Source organism: Halyomorpha halys, unplaced genomic scaffold (assembly GCF_000696795.3).
Source record: "Halyomorpha halys isolate HHAL.00 unplaced genomic scaffold, Hhal_1.1 Scaffold128.1, whole genome shotgun sequence".
Classification (NCBI taxonomy): Eukaryota; Metazoa; Arthropoda; class Insecta; order Hemiptera; family Pentatomidae; genus Halyomorpha; species Halyomorpha halys.
In genome coordinates this window covers 1,733,013-1,749,682 of record NW_027110898.1, presented here as the reverse complement: position 1 = coordinate 1,749,682, position 16,670 = coordinate 1,733,013, and the positions used below count along the sequence as shown (strand labels likewise).

Below are 16,670 nucleotides of genomic sequence, written 5' to 3'. Positions count from 1 at the left end.
ATTTTAATTAATCCCAATTTATTTTATTACGTATACATAAAGAATAAGTTATAATCATCAAAAGAATATTAATTTACAATAAGAAGTATATTGTAACGACATATTGGAAATAATACACAAATATATTATAATAGATGACAATAAAAATATATCCTACTATTTTTTTAAGGATAGAAAGTTTTTCACTTTTTAAGGTAGTTTTATTCCTCAACATTGTTTAGAAACATTTATTCTATAATAAACCATAATGTGTTTTAAGGTAGATTATGGTTTTTAAATATTCACAAGTTTAAAAAAAAATGCAATTAACGGATAAAAGGGACTAAAATGTTTATTAATACAATTTATAATAAATCGGCTAATTTAAGTTAGTTGAGAGCTTTATTTGACTTAAATAACTTTACTAAGTCTTAAAATGTTCAAAACTTGACCTATTTCATACCTTGACAGATCCTGAGTCCAAAAGTTCACGTTAATCAATCGGACTATTCTTGAACTGTACATGTCATCTGACCGGAATAATGATTTTCGTTCAACGAATATAAGATAAATAAATGCTGACATAATTTAGTCTAAATTTGCGTGAACAATATTAATATTAAAATTAATAAATTAACAATATGTTACATATCATATTTTTTTTTATTTTGTGTACGACATTTTTTTTTTAACGAATAAAAATACGTTAAGATTTTAAAACAAATTAAAAATCTATAATTAATGGAGGATTTCTAAGAAAATAAAATAAGTAATGATATTTTGGCTAATCGGCACTCACAATTAATTTTTCAAAGTTCAGAAAGTCATATAATATTTTCCATAATTTTACTAAGTATATTGGGGTTGACTAAATATTCACTGGGTTATAACAGAGATGGGCTATGGATAAAATTAAACAAAACGAACGCGTATTTACATATTATTTCAAAATTTTTACTTTTAACATTGTTGGGATACGCTTCTGTTATGCATACAATGGGTGTATGTATACTGAAATGTATACATACACTGTGTATACACAGTTAATATGGACATTTCAGCTGCTGTGTTGATTTTCTTTTAACAAAGAGAATAACTGAAATTGATTTTAGCCAGGCTTGAGGTATAAATCCTAACCTGTCTCCAAATATAATCGGCCTTTGTTACTATTACTAATTATTATTACTATTACTAAATATCGACTGAATTTAAGACTCCGTGCTATTGGTTATCCGAATATATTAGCGTTGTTTATCTATTTTATATCATTATTGGTGTAGAGTATTAGATTCCCACATTTGGATCGTAAAAAATATTATATTTAGAATTGGCCATTATTGTGAATGAACATTAAAAAAAAATTGAAAAAAAGTATCGCTAGAAATCATTCAAAGCAGATTTCAAAAACGTGAGCTTGCCCCCTCTCACCTAACAAACAGAATAAGATTACCAATCACATAAAATACTTTTCTACCTACCCTTCTATATTGGTGCATTAATAAAATACATACATTGCTATTAAAATAGTACCATCTTAAAGGGAGATATGTAGTGTATTTTCTAAATAAAACGTTTCATGTTCGATAAAAACTAAAATTATAATATAATACGATCAAATGTTTTATTATATTTATATGTTATATATCTATATTATATAAAATATTTATATAATGTTTTATCATATTATTATTATATGTTAATGCAAATATCAAAATGAAACTTATTGTCTTATGTTACTGTCTAAACTTTTATTTTTCACAATACAAATACATTTGTAGTTCAATTGCTAATTGATTTTTCTGTCCATATTTGAAAAACAGTACATCATATTTCATAAGGTTTAATATTAAATTTATTATTAATTATATTGGCTGAAAAAAATTGTTACAAAATAATTGAATAAAATCTTTTTAAAAAAAAGTAAATTAGTGGATGTTTTTCTAAGATTTCGAAATATTTTAGAGGATCTTCCTTAGGAGACTTGAGACAGCAGGTGCAAAATTATAAGAAAATAGGAACTTTCCTCCCAGATTACGGTTGTTGACGGGTCACGGACGAATATTTTTAATTTTTCAGTAATACTTATCTTAAGGCAAGCCATAAAATTTTGAGATTATTTTTTTTTTTACATACACTTAATGCTACAACACAATGTCTCAATTTCTGTTAGTACGTGTTTATTTTGACACGAAATATAATTATATTATCTCACTAATTTGAAATAATAATAAATTAATAATTAAATTACTACATACATGTATAAAATAGGTGTGGCATACGTTTTATTAGATATAATTTTTTCTTTATGCCCCATTATTTTCGGAAATTACAATATTATCCAGCTGTTCTCTCAAAACAAATGACCCACAAAATTTAGTTTCAAAATCATAAACCATTATAAATTGTTTAATTATTTGCGCCGGCTATTGTGTGAAAATTTCTGATAGGAAATAAAATTGGTGTTCGCGTCCGGAGTAGAGGTGTGTCGTGTCGTAAAGGAGGAGTTGGTTTTACTATTTTTTTTTTTTATAATGTGACATTCTAATGCTGGTATTCATGCCTAAAAATTATAACTCTAATTTCATTTAACCAAAGGTAGACCAAAACAATGCCGACATTGTTAATGTTTGTTTGCCTTTCTACAAAGGATGACTGTTCGGTTTAAGGGCAACCACTGGAATTGGCAAACAACCAACGTTGTATTTTCTTAAATCAACTAAACTAACATATGATCAAAGGTACAATGTTTTCGTTGAAAAACGCTTCCAATAAAATTTTATGAGCAGCATTGATTGTTCTAAAATAATTAGCTATTTTATCCCTTTGGTCCGATGAAGAGAGCCTTGAACGCTGAATTCCATTAGTGGTAGCTGTTGTATAAGTATACATTTAATGACACTTATAAAGTTTCATCATTACAATTATATATATAAATATATATATTTATGCATTCATACAATATGTGTGTGTTTGTGTTAAAAAAAATTGCCAAGTACTCTTTTGGCAATAATGAATGAGTCAATGCAGTTATTAATAAGAATAAAATATTCACAAATATTACTATTATAGAAATCATAAAAACGATTTTTCTTAAAATATATTTTAATACAGGAGGAATTGACCACCCCCTCCTAAAATCTCCAGTTTTTAGGAATTATAGATGTAACTCTGAGGTGTTTCTTGTACCTCATATTATATAAATATATATATGTACAGATCATATTCTAATATTTTCTGAGCTCATAACAATTTTTTTTTTTAATAATTTATTTATTGTTATTTACAACTGTATATAAATATATACAACGAGTAAATTTGCTGTAGATGACATAGTGATATGATACAAACATGTGGAGAATCTACCCACTGATAAAACTATAATGATATATCATATGATATAACATTTCTAGAGGAGAAGATCTCGAGGCCATCTTCTTTTCAGACGCCTAGGAGGATTATTAGGTAATAAAGGAGAAGCCAAGTTAGAAACAAGTGGATTTGGGTGGTTGAGAAGTTTATCAAGGAAGGAATGGTATCTGGTTCTGGTCAAATCGGCAACATATGGAACATTGAGGTCCTGATGGATGACTTGATTTGTGACAAAGTAAGGAGCATTAAGAATTTTGGACTGTAAGGATTTTGATGGATTGAGGGAGGAATTTGATGGTTTAGTGGAGCCGCAAAGCTCAACTCCGCATGTCCAGATAGGCCTTATAATAGTCGTGTAGATCAGTATTTTGTAATCATTACCAATTTAAAATTAAAAAAAAAAAATGTAATAAACAATTTATTAAACTAACACATGTGCAAAATTAACTTTTCAACTCCAAACATATCAAACAATGTTAAAATTTTAATTAATACATTTTTTTTTTCTCGATGAAATCTTTATTATTAAAACTAACTGACAAACTAAAAATAAAAACTCAGGTTAATTCAGGTCGAAACGTCGGCACGAATAAATAATTTTTGTTTATTGTGTGTTTTTGCTTACTGCATCCCTGTCCATCCTCTCCTCATATCAATCTAAGGTTAACTATTAACACGACTTTGAAAATTGTTGGTGCTGGGAGTTGTCACTGCACGATTGCAGTCGTTCGAGGCAGTTATAGGGCAGTTCCTGTAGTACAAGAGGCTAAGAGGAGAAAAAAAAACAGTTATTTCACCCCAAGTTTTGATTAATTAATTTAAAACTATAATTATTAGTCAAAATTGATGAGTGTGCCAAGTATAGGTAGGGGGAATAAAAAATGGCGGCTGTTTCAAAACGTTTAAAAAAATTATTTATTTTTTATTATATCTTAATAACTACCAACAACAATAGAATTGGAGAACATCATTTAGCAGACATCTGTACGTCCAATGGTTTCTGAAATAAAGTTTTTCATAAATCAAACTTATTGTCGGACAACTATAAATCAACTTATTTTAGCCAATATCATGAAAACTACTATTCCTACGAAGGTAAAGGTCAGAACCTTCTTTATAGTCTATTAAACTACCTTTAATTTGAGTGCTAATAGATAACTGTACCTTACATAGTTCCTGAGATATAGATTTATCAAAATAAATTTACTAACTACTAATCTTACAGTAGATTTTTAAGAAATTTTGCGTTTTAAAAACTATATCTCGAGAACTATTGGACGTAAATAGCTCTTTTAGCGCTAATATTTCAGAAAATTTACTCTTCTTTAAATAATGTTCTCTTAGACTTTCTAGTATTGTTGGTAGTTTTTAAGCTATAGAGTTCCGAATGAAAAATAATTTTTTTTTTGAGATTTCGAAACAGCTGCCATTTTTTATTCCCCCTACCTGTACTTGGCAGACTGATCAGTTTTGACTATTAATTATAAATAGTTTTCATTAAAGTAATAAAAAATTTGGGTGAGATAACTGCCTTTTTTTCTTCCCGGCTCTTGTACTACTAGGAAGCATCGGTCGAGGAAGTCGAGTAGTCTCAAGTCTCCTGATCTCATTTCAATGGTCTATTGTTTAAGAACGTAGTTTATCTAGAATCCAAGCCCACACGCTTGAGTAGAACAAAGAAATCAATTTTCAGATAAGATAATAATTAAAATAACAATTCAGTCCTCAAATTTTATGAAATATACAGGAGGATTACATTTTTAAAATCTGTAAATGTTAATTTTCCCACCAGAATGTATTTGAACGAACATTCATTTCAATCCATATGAACGTAATTCTATATAGTTACCACACAAAAAGTTTTCCATTTAAACTTCGTCGGGAGGTGAATTATGTTTGAAAATCATATTTTTCTTAAATTATCGCTCTAATTACTGAAGTGTCAAATTGTTATTTCCAGTGTTGTAATCTAGATACTACTTATAATCTGATAAAATATAAGCCATTTTTCTTTTTTAATTTTAGTCAAGTGCGTGGAAGAAGTACTGGAGAAAATTAAGGGGTAAGATATGTGCTCAAAATAAACTTTAGGCGATAGTTTTGCCCAACGAGTATTGAGAACCAGTAAATTTCGATTTTCATTTCAAAAAGTTTGCAAATCACCTCTTTGAGATCAGTAAATGGTAATAGAGGACATGATTCAGCTACAGATAATCTAGAAGTAACTTCACCAAAAATTCACTGAAATATCAAATATAATAATAATGACTTCTTATCGGACGAGGAATAGATGTCAAGTGACCCCTTCTGATCTTACAGTAATGGACTGTTCTTTCTAGGGTAGACTTAAGATTATCTCAAAAACAAACCAGTCAGCCAATCTATCCGTATCTACAACAAAAATTCAGCCATAAATACAGATTGGGCGCGATAGGCGTGGTAGACGGACTTTGCTTGAGAAAACCTTTAATGACGTATCTTACTCCTCAGAGGAATAAGACTAAGAAATAAAATTACTTCTGATGCAAGCTTGTTGTTAGTAACAAAAAATCAAGAAACAATATAACAATCCAGAAAGATTTCTCATTTTATATAATTATTTAATTTTCTATAAGTCTTTGAAAGATCATGATTTGAAAAGTAAATAATTTATTTGTACGAACAATAATTATTGGATTATTGAGGTATGAGTATTTTTTTTTCTAAATTCCAGTAGAATATTTTGGGAGAGTTTTGTTACCTCTACTTTTTATAATTCCAAACTTTCTTTAGCATCTTGACTTAAAAAATTTTCATTTTGTAGTTCTGATGTTGTTTTGATGTAAGCCGTTTTATAGGTACATATAATTTCATTTTGATATTTTCTTCTTACTTATTTTATTATTAATAACTTATTTTATTAATTTTATTTCTTTTACCCAACTATCAGCATCTAATAAATCTTTTCTGGTAATGAGATACGCATGGTGTAACTAAATTACAAGCCTATAACTGAACTATATTCAGTTATTATTGCTAATTGCAAGGGTGTATAATTAACAATAATAGATTATTTCGTCACCTTCGGCCGTTCTACTCTTGTACTATAGACTATAATTGCAATTGCATTAATTGAGTAGTGGATTCAAATATTTTTATTCGACTTAATCCAATAATTCGCCTTAAACGATGTAAATTTGGATATTATCGAAATAAATACTACAATATATGAACGAAACAATTGAGAACACAAGTGTTGACATTCCTATTATAAACTAGTCTATAGTAGGATTGGGCCTATTTTAGTAAAATGATTTATGTTACGGAACAAGACGCTTTCAAACAAGTCGACTGCTGTTTTATTTATATTCACGTCTTGAAAGCTCAGCAGACATTTGACAAGTAGAACTAGGGTGTTCATTTCTTTAGTATTTTTTATTATTACATGTCGTTTCTATGGATATGAAGATAACAATTATGTCTTTGGTTTATGTTCTTCTCAAAAACTATGTTCAGAAAATATTTGGAAAATTTGTTTTGAAATGATTGCCATATTACCATAAGTAATAAAAAATGAAAATGATAATGCATGAAGATGGTGATATTTATATGCACGGGACTGATAATGCATATATGATGTTGAACATGATAATATATGATATACGGTGATGAATCATTAACAAATATTTTATAGACCTAATGACTTACTAGCAGAATTGTTTTATGATTAATTTCTTCTGAAAGCATTGGAATAACCTAATCTAGTGTGACACGCGGATCACACCACTTTCATTCACTACTTTACTTTTATCTGACATCATAGTTCGTTTCAAATTCATATTTGTTTGATTTACGACGGGAATATTTCTTCTTACTGTAATACTAATTTCTCATTTATTATAATTTTTTTGTAAAAAAACAAAACAAAAAAAAATATATAACTATAATTGTTATATTTTCCTATTATGTGGTTGGCATGACAAAAGTCAAAAGGTTCTAGCAAAAAAATTAAGGCTTCTGAAAATTTCATGAATCGGTTTAGGAGATTACAGAACGTAGTTAGATTTAAGACATCCAAATCAAAATATTTTAAAAAAATTTTTTTGTATTGTAAAACTCTGAAGGATAAGACATTTTTGTATTGTTGTTTATAAAACTATATTTATATTGATCATGAATATAAAATAGAGAAGTATATAAAAATAATTTTATTTATATATTGCTATTTAAAACTGTACATTTAGTAAATTTGATCTCAGTTAAATTGTTACAGGCGTGCAGAGACGCTATCCATTGGTAGCACTTTAATGACGTTTTACATTAGCAGGTCTCGTGGCCATTTTCTTTTCAGGCGCCTCGGGGGATTGTCAGGAATGGAAGAGGAAGCAAGGTTAGAAACTAGTGGGTTTGTGTGGTTAGGGAATTTGTAATGGAAGGAATGATATCTGGTTCGGGCTAGAGTGGTCACATATGGAACATTAAGGTCTTTATGTATGATTTTATTTGTTAAAAAGTAAGGAGAATTGAGGATTTTGGATTGCAATGATTGGATACGAGAGGAATTCGAAGGTTTAGTGGAGCCCCAAAGCTCAACTCTTTATGTCCAGATTGGGCTTATTACAGTCATGTAGATCAGTCTTTTGTAATGAATTGGAAGTTTAGACCGTTTGTCCTGTAAGTGCTGTAATAGTCGAAATCTACGTGCTGTTTCTTGTCTTTTCAGTCTTGTGTGAGGGTTCCAGGTTAGTCGTTTGTCCAGATGTTGTCCAATGTAGTGGATTTGTTTGACAGGGGTAAGATCAACATTATTAAAGGAGTCTGTAGGGCAGTCGGTAGGTTTACGACGGAGGGTAAAGGTGATTTGATGGGATTTATTAAAAAATAAAAATAAAAATGATATAAAATAATAATACTTCTGGAAATATAAAACTATATGATACTAATAAAACAGTTCAATTTACGAGTTAATACGTTTGATATGAAGAAAGTTGTGATCAAAGTCCAACAGCGCCAGATTGATTTAATACTTAATCTACTAATCAACTAATCTAATTTCCATCCTCAAATATAAAAAATTATGTGATTAAAATCAGATAAATACAAAATAAATGAATATTATATTAAACTATCGAGGGCATGGATATAGCGTTGAAACAAAATTGTATATTTAATATATTTGATATCACAACTGGGATATGTGTGGTAGCAGCAGTGGAGAAACATATTTCAATGCCCACATATATACGGCTCCAACGGTATAGCCACGGGAATCACTGCAGTATGCGGCTGGAGCGGTTAAAGGGTTTTATGTTTCCCTAAACATTTTTTAAATATTCGGCATTGCTGTTCGGTCTATTACAATGTGTATAAGACATAGGTGATATTAAAAACCATTTAATTTTACATTCACATGACGAGTTTAATCAAAATTGCTAGAGCCGTTTTGGAGAAAATCGTATAAGAGTGTAAAATCGACGAATCGATTTTAGTAAAAAGCCTGTGTCTGCTTAAATACTTAATTTCAGTTTCGTTTTTTAAAAGTTACCGTTTCTGAGATAGACTGTTATAAAAATACACACAGTATTTTGCAAAACTAAGCTATTTAAATAGAAGATGGTCTCGTGATGTTATATTGTAAAATGTTCATAGAGTTCTACTACTGGGTAGTTTCTCTACATGCTGTTTCATATCATTATGATCTTACTTCAAATTTGTTTGTTGTATTTTATATACAGTTGTAAATATATATAAATAAATAAAAAGTTATTTAAATAGACTAGTGTAAATGATTTGTTTGTTGCTTTCAAGGTCTACCTTAATCTCCTTAAGTATTGCTTACGAATTATGGGCTACCCTATAGATCAGACTGGGCTTAAGCTTATTTAAGTACGAGTAATAAATACATAAGTTAAGTAAAGTCCTAAAACATACAAGTTATATGATGTATAGATATTAATTATAATTATAACTGTGTAGGATCCTAAAATGTATAATCAAAACGTCTGCAAAGTGAATAGGTAACTATATCTTCTTTACCACTAAGAATAGATTTTTATATATTTTTTAATTGATTTGATTTGTCATTTTGCAATAAAAATTACTAGATCAGGCGAAACGTGTATCATGAAAAATACTTTTACACATGTTGAAGTGAAACTAAAAAAGGGAATTTAGTAAAAATTAAGAAGAGTGGACAATTTTCACACTAATTTCTAACTTTAATTTAAATTTGGAACAAATCAGAATTGCCCAATTTTATTTTTCTAGCGGTTTTATGGTTTTCCGTAATTCGTACCGTTTATGTATAGAAATTGAAAACACTTTATGGTAGAAAAAAAGATTTGGAACTATGTAAAAATATAAATCATTTCTGAATTCTTATTAGAATCAGTTAAAAAAAAATCAGAATCAACATTCAAATCAAGAAATATATACAAAACAAAAAAAAAAGCTTTTTAACTATTAATATCTAATTTTTTGGCAATAAAATATTACATATTGATCTTAATTAATAATAAAAATAATAATTTCTTAAATGAATCCGTACTCCACATCCAATAGACATTACGTTCTATAAATGAAAGGAAAATTCATTATTAATGATCTATTAAGCTAGAATTAATAGATACATTATAATCTAATTAAATTTTCCAATTTAGTCTTAGGACATCTAGTTTTAACTAAATCAATTAACAAATAAATCTAATGTACTAAGTTCTGATTATCAGAAGAGTCAATGATCCGAAGTACTAATAATAGCCTCCCATCCCAGCAGCTTGATTAGTACTTCACTTGATTGGCCCAGCTAACTAATAGGGTAGATTAGGAGGAAATTTAATCAGAGTCCGATGAGGATGGAGTGTTCCATGTCAACGTGATCTGGTTAACAATCATTTATCAAAAAATCGGAATTAGTAGAAAGGGCCCTTCGGACTGCATAATTCCAGGAGGCTTGGTGAAATTACTGTTCGTAACAACTCAGATTGAGAATATTCACAGAAATGAATGTTGGAATTTTCTTAGGAGTTAATTTTCCTTGAAAAATATTTCATAAAAATTGAAAATTATTCATAAACTATTGAAAATTATTATACCAATTTTAAACATAAACCGAAGTGAGAATAATGGAATTATGTTAAAAAGAAAGAAAAAACATTATAAATAAGAGAAAAGGATATTATTTTTAGTCTTTAAAGTGTTTGATTTTAAATAGTTTGATTTTAAAAGCCAGAACGCATTGAGTAAGGTAATGCTAGATTATCTGTATCTAATTATATCTCATCTCTGAAGCTAAAATGAACTGCTCTCCCGAAAGCCTTGTCAAAGAAATTAATGACAGCTATAATTCCTCATCACGAAGATGTTGATACCATCTACTCAAGGTCAAAGAAATGTAAATTCGTAACTATTGTCAAAATTCATTATAGAAATATCTGACTTTAAGTAAAATTTAAGAAAAGAAATATTAAACAAAACAAATACTTATATATGTTAAGGACAACCTTGGCTAAAAATAAAATCATATTTATTCTTTGTCTAGCTATTAACATAAATTAAATTGATTAAGAAATGTAAAACTGGATCATTTCTTTTCTTCTAAGCTCCATGGGTGCGTGGAGTTGATGTCATGATGAAATGGGTGGGGGTTGCCTCTTTTTCCACATTGGTAATGAATTTGAACAGGGGGCTGAGGACATTTGATCATTTGGAAAGGGGTAGTCTGTATTTTGTGTCAGTTTGTTGGTAATGGGACTCAACAGGTTTGTTGCTTCAAATAATCTAGTTGTTTGAATTTAGTACTCAGTCGAGTCTGTTTGTCTCTGCCACCTTGATCTTCTTATTACAGTGGCGAGCTAGTGTCAGGTGTCTGTGAAGGGCGACACCCAGATATACTGCGCTGTCTGCTGGTCTATTCTCTTACCTTGCCAGCTAATAGACTTTGGGGAAAGAACGCTTGAATCTTACTTTTTAGAAATTTATTTAGAAATTAAATTCCAACAAATCCCATCAAATTACCTTTACCCTACGTCGTAAAACTACTGACCTACTACCCCTGTTGAAGAGATCCGCTACCTTGGACTACATCTGGACAAACGACTAACCTTACAATCCAAAATCCTTTGTAAAATCCTTAATGCTCCCTACTTTGTCACAAATAAAATCATCCACAAAGACCTTAATTTCCATTTGTAATCGATCTCAAATCAAATCCGTCTACTTTTTGGTCAAGAAAAAAAACTTTAAACATAGCTGTAAGTCTTCATTTCGGAAAAGTTTGGAATTATGTATGGAATATTAAGAGAATGTATTGTGAACGAACGAAAATTTCGGGGTCCAAGAACAAAATCTCGCGTAATGGTTTCTGAGTGTATGTATCTGGTCAGCTGTGCTCAAAAACTGAATGTTAATGGAATCTGAAATTACTTAGTTTAGGCTGGTATATGCCTGGGTCGTGATAGCAACTTAGTCCATAAAATCAACCACTTTATGGATTTTTCAAAAAACGGCTCAAACGGTTTTAATTAAAATCAGTGAATAAATGAAAAATTAAGTGATTTTTAATAACGGATAGGTTTTATCTTCAATGAAATAGTCTGACAGCGCTTAAATGTCGAAATTTCCAAAAATATTACACTACAATATTTTCAACTTATTTAAAAAAAAAAAATAATCAGTTCTCATTTTTTTTTCAATAATAAAAAATAGATTAATGAAAAATATCCAAGAGTCTTATGAATAACGAAATGAGAAAAAAAAAAGAATATTTGATTATTCCGATCATTCTCGATTGCATTGCTACATCGTTACCTTTTGTTAAACTGTTGTACTCTTGGTAGAAACAAAATTTATACCTCGAGAAATTGTACGATACGAATTTTTATAGCAAAAGAAGAATACAAAAGTTTGGTTAATAACTTTCTTCTTCCTTGTTTACATTTTGTTTTTCGAAAGTCATAAAAACAAGAATAAAGCAGTTTAATAAATAAATGTCGTCTCGGTGCGCGCACCGCACCAAATTTATCATTCAAATAGCCGTTTCATGCTATTTTACCTTAAATAGTATATAACTTTTTCTACTATTGACTATAAACCAATTGTTCAAAAAGAAAAATCTAACATACTATTACTCAATTATTTTTCTTTTTTGATTAGCTTTTTTACGTAATAAAAAAAAGTAGTAACAATAATACTGGAGTGCCAAATTAATTGATTTTTTTTCAACCTATCCTAAGCGGTTTATATCATTAATAATTATTGATTATTTTCATTAGGAATGATTTTTTGAATACTATTTAATAGAAAAGAAATTGGGGTGGGGTAACAGTATGTATTTGTCTCTAATATCTTACGATTGTTTATTATTATTGTTTATATAAACTGTTTATTATAAAAAAAAGAAATACTAATAAAACTAAATTTCTAACCCCTCCTCTCTCTGGTGTTCGAAAAAAACAGAAACATATAAAGTATCACATTTGAAATGATAAAAATAGCTCAGGAATTCATCAAAATGAAAAGTAAATCAGAAAACAATGTAAAATGCAATAATATTTCCAATTAAAACACAAAAGAATTATAAAAATAAGATAAAAAAAAAAAATTCTAATGGAATACTTATACATACACACATGCAAGTGTAAATATATGCTTACATTCACGTACATACAGAGACCAATATATATATTTATGCAAATTCTATAAATAAGGAATGAGAAAAATGTATACGAATATTTTATTCTTTACAATCTGGGATATATAGAATATAAACATGTAATTTACTTCTAATCTAATTTCCATTCTTAAATTACGATGCCATGATTGATTATCACATAATATTTATGAGTTACTATAATTTATTTAGTATTTATTGAAATTATTGAATCACTCAAATCTTTTTAAATAATTACGAATCGCGTCATAATTAAAAAAATCTAGACGAATTTTCATAAGGATTGTCTGGACCCGGAAATAAAAGAGCAATCAAAGCCGTTATTAATCAATGGTGCTAGTAAATCGAAGAACCCCCTGTAATCTGGCAGGGGTACAAGAACAAAGATATTAATACACCGAACAATATTCGACGCGAGGAATTAGCCAAGTCAGCAGATCGCCATCTTCTCTTGTTGGTTAATGCAAGAAATATTCTGCTGAGCAGCCAGTCGTCGGGTCATTTTAGATCTTATGGGCTTTTTATGGCCTCTTTTACGACCTCCATAACTGCCGGAAATGAAACTATGTAACAGCAATATCCTTAAATTTACTGCTGCAATGTTATCTAGAAGGTATCCATCACTTAATCGGGTCATATATCACCGTAACTTAAATCATAAAATGATATCAAAATTATGTTATAGGTGAACTAAATCTAGGCCTGCTGTTTCGCTAAACAATAATTATTAAATCTATTACTATTTTCAACAAACGAATATCCGTTGTCCTTGTTCAGAACTATAAAAAACACAATCGAAGTGTTATAACAAGTGAGTATAAATATCAAATTATTGTTGTTGAAATACAAAAAAATGTGAGCATCAAAAAGATGATTCATTTAAGTAGAATACTGATATAATAATACACAAATATGAAGCGTGGTAACGCGCCTGTCTGCAGACCAAAGGTTGCGAGTTTGAGTCCCTGGCTCTATCCGGGATTTTTTCAAGCATATGATTATACAATACTCACTCACAACCTCCCCCCCGGGTATTTTTGAGGCCCGTTAGCCAATAGGTGGCACTCACAAAAATAGGCGTGGGAGTGACAAACCATCCCTAGGAAAACAACATCATGAATACGCGCGATGTATTTCCTTAGTACATCGCGTGAGGCCTTGGACCTCCACGGTCTGTCGCACCAATAATAATAATAATAATAATAATAATTGGTCTCATGAATAACATAGGGACGACTATTTTTCATCGGAAATATGTAAAATATATTTTATAACATAAACTTTTATCATTGGAGAAGTTTGTCGGGGGGTGCGGTCAGCAAACAACAACATAAATAAAAAAAAAACATATTTATTTATTTTATGCCGAAATAAATATGGTTTTGTTTATTTATGTTGTTCTTTGCTGACCGCACCCCCCGACAAACTTCTCCAATCATTAATCTACGGTCAACTATCTGCACCTCATTATAAACTTATATCGTGTTTGCACGAGTTTGGCTGATAATTATTTTTCATATGATTTATTATTAAGGGTCCGAGAACCGCTGGAGTAGGTTATTATAAGGATGAAAGTGTTTTATTTACTTCTCTCTTGCTCAGAAAGCCTATCTTGATGACATTGAATCCCCTTTCTGTTGATTTCAATCTCTCACTAATTTCTTTTTATTTGGGAACCAAGATACATGAAACTGAGTTTTCTTAAAGTTTGATAATGCCAACTTCAGTTGTCTTTACGTTTTCTCAATACTTATCCGCATGTTGATCTTTGCCAATTCTAGTAGGACGCGAAGGTTCTGAGGAGGTTCATTGTCGAGGTTTCGGCCAATGTTTCTAAAACAATCAAATTATTTGCCTTAAGTAACAGATATAAAAGTCTTTATTAGTTCTCTCGGATAAAATTTTATCCTATCTATACGATTTTTGTTGTTAATCATTTTTGATATTATAAAAAAAAAATAAAGATATATATTGCCAGCTAAATTATCTCTCAACTCATTTTGGTAGTTTATAACAATCGAATGCTTATTACGTTTTCTCCAGATGAACATATCTTAAATAATCGATACCTAGGACGTCATGGCAATGACTTCTATGAACGTATGACAAAAAAATTATATTTTTGAAATAAAAATATTTGTTTGCTAATTTTCGATTGTTGATTAACTTTTGGAACATTTCTTTTCACTTCATGAGTATTATTGAAAATTCTCTTTTTTAAAATATATTTTCATACTATATTTTCAACCTTTAGATTTGCTAAGTATTCAAAGAAATACGTATGCTATATTTTGTACACTCAAATAACAATTATTTTATATTAATTTAGTATTTTTTTTTTCATTTCCTTAATTATGTTATTTTACCCACTTCTTCAATTACCTATGTATACAATTTATTAACCGCTTCTCTCATCACTTCATTTTAATAATTCTATTTTGTAAAATTATTCATTTTATGTGTAAAATTATTCATTTTATGTGTAAAATTATTCTGTTTATACTTCCTTTTTATTTTTTTATTTTTCTATACTTACTGTGGTTGTTATCTTGTTCTGTTTTTAGCCCTGAAGAAGGCTAGAAACTCTAGCCGAAACGTTGGCACTTATTTAATCGAACTTATTTGTGTTTTTCATTGACCGCACCCCCAACCATCTTCTCCTCATTCATCATCCACGGTCAACTATCTCTCATAATTATTTTTTTTAAATTTAACTAGCTTAGAGTAATTTTTTTAAATGTTTTTATTTAATAACAGATCGGTCTGGTGGTTAATATAACAGTAACTTTTTGAGTAATGGATTAATATTTAATTTGTTTTTTATTATTTACAAGGTATATTCAAAATGGGTCTACCAAACACTTTAAATATGGGAATGAGGATGTTACATCATGTACTCATTTCTTAAGACGGTTAATAAATAAACACATTATTGAATGTTTTCGATTGCTTATCAGTTAATTTAAAACCACTTAAAATAGACTTGTATAGATCTAAGATTTAATATAACTTGTCAGAGTGAGGAACGGTCAATAAACTGAAGAATCTTGACTATTGGCAACAGAACCCACACACAGAATGTTAGTCCAATCTCCAACATAAATATCAAACTATATAGTTTTAAGTAGGTATTTCTAATTGATTGCGTCATATATTTTAAAGTTTTAGGGTTCACAGCTAATGTGACACAATACATCATGTGAAAAAAATCCAACTTGCGAATATTGTAGATTTGTCGCTTTTCAGCGTGTTTTCTGTTTTTTCGCAATAAAAAAATCACCTGACCAAATGGATGAAGTCATAAATTAAAAATTGAAAATGTTCAATTAACTTATGTAAAAAGTCTTGGTGATTTTCAGATCCACCATTTTGGCTTTGTTCCAACGGTATATTATTCATATTAATAAAATGCAATATACTAGTCATAATAATGATTTTAGTGTGACCATTATTGCAAATAATAAATTGGTTTATATATTTCTTCAATTTAATGCATGCTGACTTGCTGATTTTTCCTTCATAAGTGGGGACAGGCTCGGTTCGAGGTTCTCCAGGTTGAATATAAATATTGTGGATAGGAGTGAATGTTAATATTTCAATATAAGATTTTACTTTACTTTAATTTTTTATTATTAATATATTTATTTGTTTGTATTGTTTTCTTATTTAATTT

The 16,670-nt window shown here is 29.2% G+C and overlaps 1 protein-coding gene across 1 annotated transcript in view; it reads left to right on the top strand.

Moving 5' to 3' along the window:
• LOC106678221 (uncharacterized) overlaps nucleotides 1–16,670 on the top strand; it is a 63,149-nt gene that overhangs the window by 1,432 nt on the left and 45,047 nt on the right. The gene's annotated exons all lie outside the window — the stretch shown is intronic.